Below are 11,334 nucleotides of genomic sequence, written 5' to 3'. Positions count from 1 at the left end.
CTGGATTCCAATTCTCTATGGGGGAAAAAAAAAAAATATTCTGGAAGGGAACTATTTTCCTAAAGTACCACATACAGTGTTGGTAATTGAAAGTCCTGAAAAGGTCGCTTTTGTTGTCTCTACGGATAAAGGCACACATAATAGTAATCTGCTGAACTAAGACCGGAGGAAAATAACAAGTAACTATACAAAATAAAGCCGTGCCAAACTACATGTAAAAAGTATCAAAAAAGTAATAAACTTTATATTCATTCAAAAAAGAAGAAGAAGAAAACAAAATGTAGGTACTCAAAAAAAAGGAAGGGGAAAACATAACAAAAAAATCCCAACCACCCTAAGTTTAGCTTGTTTCATAGAGGTCTGTGCTGGATATACGCCCAGTTTAGATACGCTTTCTTACTTTCTGTATCATTCTGTAGTCACAGCCTTTCATTCTTCAGTTAGAAAAGGAAACTAGCTACAAATTTCATGGACAGTAAAGAAAGAAATGTGAAGCAAGCAAAGAAAGAAGTTAAACAAAAAAGGGGCCAGTCTGTTTATAGCAGAATCAAAAGTACTTTAAATAGACAAGCAACCATGAATTAAAAGGTTTAGATCATTAACTTGTTTTTCTGTGTTCCTATAATGCTGTGAAACGCTGGCTTTGTTCTTAATCAAAAGGGAGCCATATTGGGAATTAGGTTCCTAAACAACCGATGCATTCTACATAGATATTATACAAATCCCAGGCCAAATCCATACAATCTGACTGAAGAGCAGCCACCTTTTTTCAAGGAAGAAAAACAGCACAGAAAAGGGTTTCTCACAGGAAGCTGCCTGAAAAGCTTTAATGGTACTTCAGATGGATTGAAAATAGGAAAAGGAAGGCGGAAAAATCTTAATGAATGTCTCATCATCCTAAAGACACTCAATGCTTCCTTTACCCTTCTTTTAATACTATATAACTGTAAGCTTAGGGGTTTTATTTGTTTTTTCTACAAAGTCCATAGACCTCTGCATCTTAGAAAAGCACAATAACAAAAATGATGAAATTACAAAGTGTATTTTGTGTTAAGTATCTGGCCTGAACATTGGTCAATACTTTTAAAGAGAAATAGCAAGGCTTTAATGAATAACAAGCCTATTGAAGTCTCAGAGAGCAGATTTCATTAATAGCAATTTTCCTGCACCAACTTGGAATAAAAAGAAACAGGAAAGGGAAAAAAAAACCCAGCTCAGTTTTAAATTAAGACTGAGATGCAATTAATTTTTTTAAGATTAGTTTCACAATGCATTCTTGGTTCTTGTAGAAAGGCGTGTGCATAGTTTTCTGCATTATTGTCTAATTTCTGCATTATTGTCTAATTAGTTACTGTTGCATGTCATCAAGGCCTCTCTGAAAGTGTTTCGCTCTCCTATATTCATCGTGAGTAACTGCATGCTACACAGCAAACAGCAATAGTATCTACAGAGGGGGCTCCAAATGTCTGTAATTTGTTTTCTTTTGCTTGTTAGCAAATGACGGTGTCGTAACAGCCCCCCCTCTCTCTCAAGGCACATTTAATTACTCCGTGCCCTCCGCTCCCAACATCATGTAGTTTTCCATATGCAAAACCTTCAGCTGATTCAATAGAATATTTGCATGCAGAGAAACAAGGCGGTTACAGACGTCCTTCCTACCCAAGGATGAGCTCCTTTATTTTCACACAAGGTGAGGAATCCCAGGGCAGTTAAGGGGACTCACAAAACTGCAGGATTAAGCCATCGCTTAGGAGTTGTTTATTAATTGTAGCAACAACACCCTACAAATTTTTAGGCTCACATATAAGGAAAGAAAACACAAAGTAAACAAAGAAATTACTAAACTATACAGAGAGAACTGAAAATGCATAAAAGAGATGCTGAACGGGGCCAAAATCCAAGATGATTCTTCTTTGAAAAAAAAACATTCAGTGGTCAAGCATTTCATTTTTGAACATATAGCTTAATCTGAGGTATACAAACGTCAATAAAAAATTAACTGGAGCTCATAATGCACAGCACCTCACAGCACACACATGATAGAAAATTGAGCTATGACAAATGGAAAAGCTGTAAATACCCAACATATATCCTGGTAACTATCGCCTGCCAATCTGTATTTTCTGCAGCAATGTTCAGTTGCTTAACTGCAAATAAATGTAATTAAAAGTGATACAAGTCAAAAATTAAAAGTTGGAATGCTACAAAAAGGAGACAAACTAATTCTGACAGTGAAGTTTTTCTCAAAAACTTGACTGAAATAATATTAAGATGGTGCGGATGAGTAAGGTTGAAGAAAATTGTGCTTAATCGAAAAAGTAAAAATATTTGCTGTCATTTTCACTGAATTACTTTTAGCTATTTTTATGATGGAAATGTTCTATACTGTTATATCTGCATTGTACGTTGCCTCAGACCTATCAGAGAAGTACACGCTTGTCGTCTTAACTGCACAGCCTTGGGGATCCAGCAAATGCACTCTTGTGGCTAAGGCTGTTTCTTTCCTAAGCATTCAGCAAAAGCTGTATTTGTGCATTCTGAATGTCACTGGACCAAACCAGTGTCACACATTATGTTTAACGAGCCATTTTTAATCCCCATAATTTTATGGCGTGCTGTTGTACCCATCCAGAAATTTGATAAAGTCACTTTCCGTTCCTGCAGCCCTTCGAAGTACGAAACTCCTCCTGCAGCAAACAGGAGTTGTGTGTGCACAGGGCTGCTGTACCAGGCCAAAAGAGCACAAAGAATGCAGTCAAGCATCAAGATTATTTCTACAGCTCAAGCAGTTGTTGATTCACTATCAAAGCACAAGCAACAAATAAGCCAAAGTTTAAGTCCGCTAGAAATATCAAACATTTTTAATACAGCAGAATCCTGTACTCAAATTACCTTGCCACACGCAGACAGTACGTATTCATTCTTGTAAGGCAATATGTATAACAATAAGGAATAAAACCCTGGAATTATAGCTTCAAATAGAGTAGCTTCATTTAGCACTGAAAATATAACTTTAAATGCTTGTATACGGGCAGCTACACACAAATCACATCCTATTGACTATTCAAGGAATACTTTCTATTGCAATTAAAGTAGAGAAAATGAATCGTCGTCATCACCATTTCATGGCAAACATGCCCTCTCGAGAATCAGTCTGAACATTCCCAGCAGAGCATCCCACGCAACGAGGCACTTTCCCTCGGTAATCGCCCAGAGTGCGAGCTTAACGGCACTCAGGACCCCATGCAAGGCAAGTCCTTTTGGTCAAGTATCTGTCTTTCCATGGGCTGCCACGAAAGAGATTTTCAGATGACAGTTCAAGAGCTGTGCACAGAATACATTAAAGCCAGTTTAGGCTGAGGTTTATTTTCCCCATATGCCCCCTCCCGTTTGCCTGCGCTCCCTCTTCAGCTTGGGCCACAGCTCAGGATGCACGCGAAAGGAAGCACTTGTATTTTTTTCACTGAAATATTACAGACTCAAGGTCCAACTTCCTGGACATAGCTAAACCCAAGTCAAAAAAACCCCTACAGTTAATCCTAATTCAGCCTTTTAGACTTCCACTGGAGAAAAACAGAGAAAAAAAAAAAAGTCTTATATCACAATTTAAGCCGCTGGTAAATCTCTTACTAATTTTACTATGGGACTCACAAAAAGCCGAGAGTGCCGTGGCTCTGGTAGCCTGGCAGCAGAAGTTCATTTACAAGTGCAGCATTGTATTGGATAAACGTTGCCTACTGAGACACGGAAAATACGATCAGTTAGTTCTGCCTTCGTACCTGTTTGCTGAAAGTCTGCAACAAAACTGCCCTCATATCATCCACCCAAAACCTGAGCCACACTTTTCCAGACATTTTATTCTACACATACTCAAAGGAAAAATGGATTATGTTGAGGATAAAAGCGAAGAAAGAAAACAACAATGGGCTTTGTTGTCAGACGGAGGGAGAGCCTGCCGTGCCGGCCTGGCCGGGGTGTATTCCCAAGCCAGCCATCATTAACAGACTCACTTCCACCGAGAAAAAAAGGGAGGCCTGAAAGTGCCGGACAAAAGAAATCCCAGCAGACAAAGAAAAAACAAATTAAAAGCACCATTATAAAACACAGATGCTATAAGGAAAATAAACTTCACAAGATTTACTGGTTTTTGACAAAGCTGGACATCTGTGGAAAAGACATCAGGAGCAGCTCCCAGGTATGGCCCGGATGGGCTCGCGTCCTCGCCTCTGCCCAACTCACCACGGCCCAGGGCCGGCGACCCGGCTGCAACACCCGCCGCCTCGCAGCTATGCACCAGAGCCACCCTCCACCTACCTTGGCCGCTGCAAGGTTAAGTTATTGATGGCTACAATTGTTATGTATGATTATTTTATTTACAATTATTGCTAAACCTATAAAGTACTTATGGCCTGAATGTGAGATTTAAACATTTGATCAAATCACACATTTCTGAGTTTTCAAAATATATTTTTGGATACGGAAGAAAAACTACACTTAGGGCAAAACATGCTAGACTTACTAGCTTGTAATGCCATATATAAACCATTCAATAACTGAGAGCAGTTAACACGGTAAACTTGTCCTCTTCTGACCAACTAACAGCCTTGATGAATTCAGGCCAGATTTCAAATCGGTCAGCGTTTGAACGGCGTACGCAGGGCACTCCTGCCAGAGATCATCTCTGAGGAGAGAGGAAGAAAAACATCCTGATTTTTGCAGCTACTAATGACATAAATATACATCAAAATGACCACGGCAGATATATTCCCGCCAGCCCCAAGGAGCTCATCTGTGAATACAGCACAGCTCAGCCAGTGTTTTGCAAAGACTCCAGTGGATCTTGAAAAAACTACGCTGGTGCAGCCCCACTGACGGCTCTACCGTTACTTTGCCCTTCTCTTTAGTCCACCCGTAGCACCACACCAACGCGACCAAATCACTTCTTGCCCGATTCAAACCCAGCTCTACTACAACTCTACCACAGATCCCACATGCAGGCAACAGCCTCAGCCCATCAGCTGAAAAGAGAATTGGGTAATTCACAACCGAGCTGAAAAGCAAAACTACACCCTAACACCTAAGGGATGCAAACACCAACTTATCACCAAATTGAAATGAAATTATTTTACCCATTAAACTTCCCCAGGCAGTTTCGTCTGCATACGGCATGTCTCCTCGTTCAAGTGTTGCGGGATCCTCTTTTGCACAGAGAAATTCCACCCTGTTGGTGAGCAAAGCCAATGGGACTTGGCCCAGACAGTTTTTCTGGTAGGAATGTAATGATCATAAGGATTTTAGTTTCTCTATACACTTTATACGAAAAACTGAAGTGGTATCAAGCACCTGTCAGCCCCATAAGAAATGATTCTCTGTTGATTTTTTTCATTTTTCTTCCATTACTCCAATACAAAAAGCTTAGTAATGCAGCGTCATTAAAATTCAAAGCCCACTTTATTAGCTTTTATATCTTACAGCATTTAACAGACTACATTTCAAAGCGTACCACATAGTCTACTGACATTAACACTACATATAAACATCTTTAATTTGGTAAATAAAACCGCAGTAACTCGAGGCTATGCAATCATATGGAGGCCGAGCTGTAAGAAGATGAACTGTGTTTGGTCATTATTTCCATTTAGCATAACACTGAAGATTCCTCAGCTAAACACGCGCTAATCATATAATGCAAGGGAAATAAAATCTTTTCTAACTGGCAGACAGAAAACGGCAGGAAAAACAGAAGTGTCGTGGATGCAGTGGTTTATTTTGCTTTGCTTTTTATTCAACACAAAAAGTTTCCCGGATGAGAATGGAAAGCTTCCCAGCTTCAGTTCCAAGACTTTCACCCTCGTTTCTGACCTTTTCTCAGACATGTTCCAGTATAATCTGTAATCTACTACAGTCGGAAGAGGAAACAGCAGCGCCCTGGTGAGAAACGCTGCCTTGTGACCTGAAGAGAGAACCCCGCGGAAGCACTGCTGGCTCGCAGAAGTCGTTTGGAAGAGCTTGATGGACAGACTCAATAGCGTCCCGAGAACCACACTCAATACCACGAGCACTAATTACTGCCAAAGTGGGCTTTTTCTTTTATGTTTTGTTTTACTCAGTCAAATGTGTTTTATCTCTTTCTAAAATGTTACACATCTTCCTAGAAAAAGTCAGGAAACTTATTCTTTTAGTCAACGATTGCTTCTAAATTAGTTACACTGCAATTTCCTTGAATTGTACCCTACCAAATTTAGCCTCATTTCACACCCTAACCCTCAGTATTTCCAATACAATTAGACCTGTTAAAGGAATAATATTACGTATTGGCTAAAAAATGTACGCGCACATGATCCAGCTTCTTAGAGCAAATTTCTCTCTCAGCTAAACTGGTGCAAGTCCAAAACGTATCACTAACTTGACTCCATTGAAATGGATGGGAGACAATAATGCAGCCGGTTGTTTTCATAATGTTTAAAACCGCTTGATATTGGAACCTTTTAAAACACGGCTGCACTAAATCTCATGATTATCCTAAGAAAGCAGAACTTTCTCCCTGTTTGCATCCAGGCAAGGCGTATGATGGTGGCAGGCAAGCTTGTAAGTCAGAATGCTCGGCCAAGACATGCAAGCGCCAGACCAAGTATCTCAGCCACTGACGAGTCCTCTGCCCTCTCACCCAAGCTCCTTGAACTTCAGCTCTTCCAACTGCTCGTCGGCGTCATCCACTCAAAAGCTGAACATGGCCTCATAATATGCCTTTCCTCCTTCTGAAGTTTCTCTTTCTTCTACTGTCTTCAGTTTTGAAAAATCTGTCCCGCAATTATAAAGCATCCCACTGATAACCCAAAAACCTCCTCCTGTCCTTGGCAAAGGTTAGAAGAGAGAAGGAACTGCTGCGAGCCCTTTGCCACCCGTTGTCTCTACCTGGCCAAAGACGGATTACAAAAAAAACAGTTCAAACCTCAAACTGGGATTTGAACCTGTTATTTATTTCTACAATTAGTGATGTAAGGCTGGCCATTTTGCCCACCTCCATGCCTATTTCTTTTTTTCCTGCATGGAAAAGAATTACATTGACAGCCCAGAGGAATCAAAAAGGAGAGGAAGCCACTTCTGCCAGAACAGTGACAGTGTCCCGGCCCCCATGGCACCTCTCACCAGCACCTGTGAGGACATCCATCGCGCTAACCGCCTTGTGTAAAAAATATCTCCTTGAAAATCTGAAATGAATATCTGCTTCTTCCCTTGCCATTTCCCCTCCTCATTTTGTAGATACCAGTTTTCTGTGCTAAAGTTCCTCAAAGAGCTGCACAGCAAAGGTGCCCTGAAGCATTTCCTTAGAAAACAGCCCCTTCACCACCACACCCACAAGCCTCGCCTAATAATCATCTTTCAAGATTAATTTAACTAAAATACTGTTGGTGAAAAGCTCAAGTCTATTTATGGGCAAAACTCTCCTTGAAGTAAAAACAACAACAAAAGCTGATTGCCAGCTGTTGGCTCCAGGCTTTGCACTGCCGTAAAGCGGGTGGCAGCAGTAACACATCAGCTAGTTTGCTCCAGGTTGAGGTTACCAGCAAGATCAGACAAACTGGCCTTTCTGCTCGTAGGGCGCCTCCAGTGTAACGCCAGCCACAGGCAGGGAGGGCTCCAGACGCTGCCATCCTATTTGTACCAGACCTTGCACCTTCCAACTCTTCACAGATTAAAAAACTGCAAGATTAGTTTCTCGTAACTCCTACGGGCATAGCTATGGAATATTTTGCAAACAAATGCGAAGGTGCGCTGCCCATCCTCCCCAACATGTGGTCGTAAGCCAGCTCTGGACCAGAAGCTGTAGCTACCACAGCACCAGACTTGAGTTTGCAAACTCTTCTGAGGAAAGGACTATGCGAGCTCAGACTGAACACTCCACTAATGAGGTTATCGTACAGGCAGCTTCTAGGCACGGCGTAGAGACTCTGTTACTCCAATTTCTTGCACATGGGAATTTTACTAACACTGTCTGCTGGTGAATGATGAAGCGCTTGAGAAAACAAGTATGCGCTATTACTGCCCCTTGTCACGTCTATCAATCATAATTCATCATCAACACAGTTTTGAATTCAAAGCCTTCTTTCAGGGATGACGCTGAGCCAAGTCAACATTGTGAACTTTAGAAAATTTGGGTGTCTCAGACTTCTCTTCCAAATGATACAGAGTAAAATGATCTTTATAGACTTGATTTTTTTTGTATTGGGACAACAGAGTCAGAAAAACTGGTCAGCTTGTCTTAGAAACTGCAAATGACTGGTCTGGGAGTTTCTGGAGGACACCTCCGTATGCAGCTGTGCTGGGTGAGGAGATAGGGGAAGTTTAATCACAGCTCCTTACCCAAAAGGCTTAGCTTATTAGAATTTAGTACTGACGATAAACTACATATTACTACATTTGTGGCTTTCCCCCCACCACCACCTTTTTACCAATGCCTTATTTTCTCTTGCTCTAGCTGCAACCATTAGCACAAATATTTTAGCATCTGAATTCAATCCAGGTTGAATACACAGTATTTATCCCAAGTTATGTGAAAAAAAAAAAAAAAAAGTGCCTTGAGAACCACTGCATACGAGAACTTGATAATAATATCCAAGGATAATTATAATAAATGGCTTGTCTGAAACACCCATAGAATAGGAACTGAAGTAAACCATAGCAACCTCTCTCCCTCTTCCACCCACCGCACACCCTCGGCAGCTCTGCTGTTTTACCCATGACCGTTAAGGATGTTTTCTGGCTCTGTGACAGCATCGTGACTCAGGTCATGAGAAGTGTCAAAGATGCATTTCCTTGAGATGGGAAAAAGCAACTGATTTTAACAGCCCACAACGACTAAGCAAAAAGAATAAGCCCAATCAGCATATTTAAGGGCAAAGATAAACCTTTTAAAAGATACAAGTATATTTTATTTCCAATCTTAATGCTTACGTTTCTTTCCATAAAGTGTTTACATTTTTCAGACTACCAAAAATGCAGAGTTGATTTAAATGCCTTACTTAAGAATAATAAACTGAAAAAAGACAACAAGAGCAGCACCCATTTACTGCATAATCAATCAGCGATCACATACACAGGGAACCTGACTCAGATCCACGAGGGATCAGCCCTCCCTTCCCTTTCAACGGTGGCAGTGGCTCTGCCCCAGAATACTCACTGCCAGGGGAAGCAGAAGGTGTTTGGGCTTGAACTCAGCAGGTCCATCAGATAAAATGATTGTTCCCACCAGCTCTTGTCCCATTCCTTTCCCTCGCTGGTTACTAACACAGGGCTTCACAGGCTTTCACCCTCCTTCATGCCAAACCTTACTTGTCATACAACACCCTCAATACTTAAACCTCCTCCTTTAGCTGATAGGGTCTCTTGAAAAACTCTAGATTCTACTTTCTCACCTTCTGATCAAACATATTACAGGCTCATATCAGGTGAGCAAAGCTACTTTTTGTCATTTCGCTGACCGCAGCTCCCTCAAGCCACTTACATTCCTTGACCCACCAACAAATTTCTGGACCACGCCGCCTCCCTTGTACTAGACCTCTCTTCTCCTGACCTAACCCCAGCCTTCCCCCTTTTGTGCCTTGGACACGAACGCCGTTCAGAAAACCTTTCCTGCATCACTCCTTCAGTGAGCAACTCTTTCTGGCAGGCTTGTTATTTCAAAGCTCAACCTTAGCGACTGCTTTTATGCTGGTCACACTCATTTCTCCTTAAAACACTGTTCAGCTGTATGCAAGCGTATCTAGTCCTCTGCACAGACACACAGAGCATCCTGAGAAGCCAGAAAGCAGTTGGGCACGTTCCTCCTTGTGCATCACCAATATCGCTATTTATCAATTTCCAGTTGGCAAGAACAGCAAAGCCCTATCAAAAGCGATGCGCAGTCAGCAGGATGTCTTTATTACTGGCAATGCACGAGAAGGAAATACGCTAGCCTGTCTTTCATATGCCTGGTTAACTGGTGAGATTTGCAGATGGAAAAGCATTGTGTCAGTGTAAATTAAGAGGAAGCAATCGAGGGAACAATCGAAATAACAATAGAATCCCAAAATGTCATTTTATTAAGTCATTTTCAGAGACACACTTAAAACTCCAGTTACCACTTCTCCTTGGACTCCCTCAGTACATGCCTCCGACACATCAACGCTTGACCCTATATAAATTTTCTTCAGTTTGATGTTACCAAGACTGAAATCATCCATCTTGACAGCAAAACTTCAGTGGGACCCTCACATCTGCGGTAATCCAACTCCTCTCTGCCTTCCACCTTCCTTTCACCTCGCGATCCATCTTTGACATCGCGGTCTCCTGTGCACTACCTATTACTTCCCCTCCGCCTGTCTACCCGCAATCTTTCTGGAAGAGTTTGCTTTGACCATTGCTATGGCATTCGCTGTACTAAATCACTCAGTCATATATTTTTACACTTCATATCTCAAGAACTGCAATTCCCTTCTGATGTCAGTCTCCTTCAATTTTCAATTTATCTGGAATACTCGCAACTCCTTTTTCAAACATAAAGGCAAACGTACATTTGCCCCAGTCTCAAATCTACACTGTTTACAAAAGCCCGCTTCTAAAACACTTTCTGTACAGACACGAACTTCCCCTGTGACAGAATTTATCAGTCTACTTCCCTACTTATCTGAAGGGAATGGATCTTTTCCTTCCACTTCAGAAACGATCCAAAATATACCACCCACTTCTTTCACTCCACTGATTCTCTAGCCAATAAAAAAAAAAAAAAAAAAACCAAAACCAACCCAAAACCCCCAAAAAGCCGCTAAAAACACGGCTCATTTACAACCAGTAAGCTCCTGGCCAGTACCCAAATTGGTGCTTACACTCAGCCGTTCGTACCTCCTCTCCCCGGCTCTCCACGTGTAACCTGGGGGCTGCGGGAACCGCCGGGCTCCGGGGGATTTCTGCCTGCCCTTCCACAGCCAAGAGGCTTCGCGTAACCCCGGGACCTTTCCAGAGGGAAGTAACGGTCTCTAAAAGTCATTAGCAGAAAATTCCCACCAGGTAAATGAATTTCTTTTTTTGAATTGCCTTAAAAAACTTGAAATGAGAGCGTGAAGCCAAGAGAATTGCTAGGTATTTTAGGCAGCCCATCGCCCAGCGCATGTGAAGGGTTTATACGCGCAGCTCAGTGATTGCAATAATAAAAAAGAAGGTCTACCCTTATTGCCAGCACCGGGCGAGCGGCTCACGGCTGTTCTAAAGCAACCAGGAGCACCCTTAGGAGGCCGGTAGGAGCTGGGGGTGCGGGAGAAGCGCAGCGTAACCGCCACGCGCACCCTCCCGAAGGAC

General features: G+C 41.9%; 1 protein-coding gene across 6 annotated transcripts in view; it reads right to left on the bottom strand.

Moving 5' to 3' along the window:
* BCAS3 (BCAS3 microtubule associated cell migration factor) overlaps positions 1 to 11,334 on the bottom strand; it is a 384,390-nt gene that overhangs the window by 242,858 nt on the left and 130,198 nt on the right. The gene's annotated exons all lie outside the window — the stretch shown is intronic.

The sequence above is a fragment of the Egretta garzetta genome, unplaced genomic scaffold (assembly GCF_000687185.1).
Source record: "Egretta garzetta isolate BGI_Z169 unplaced genomic scaffold, ASM68718v1 scaffold112, whole genome shotgun sequence".
NCBI lineage: Eukaryota > Metazoa > Chordata > Aves > Pelecaniformes > Ardeidae > Egretta > Egretta garzetta.
Note: the sequence above shows the minus strand (reverse complement) of the source record. Positions and strands in the feature narration are given on the sequence as shown.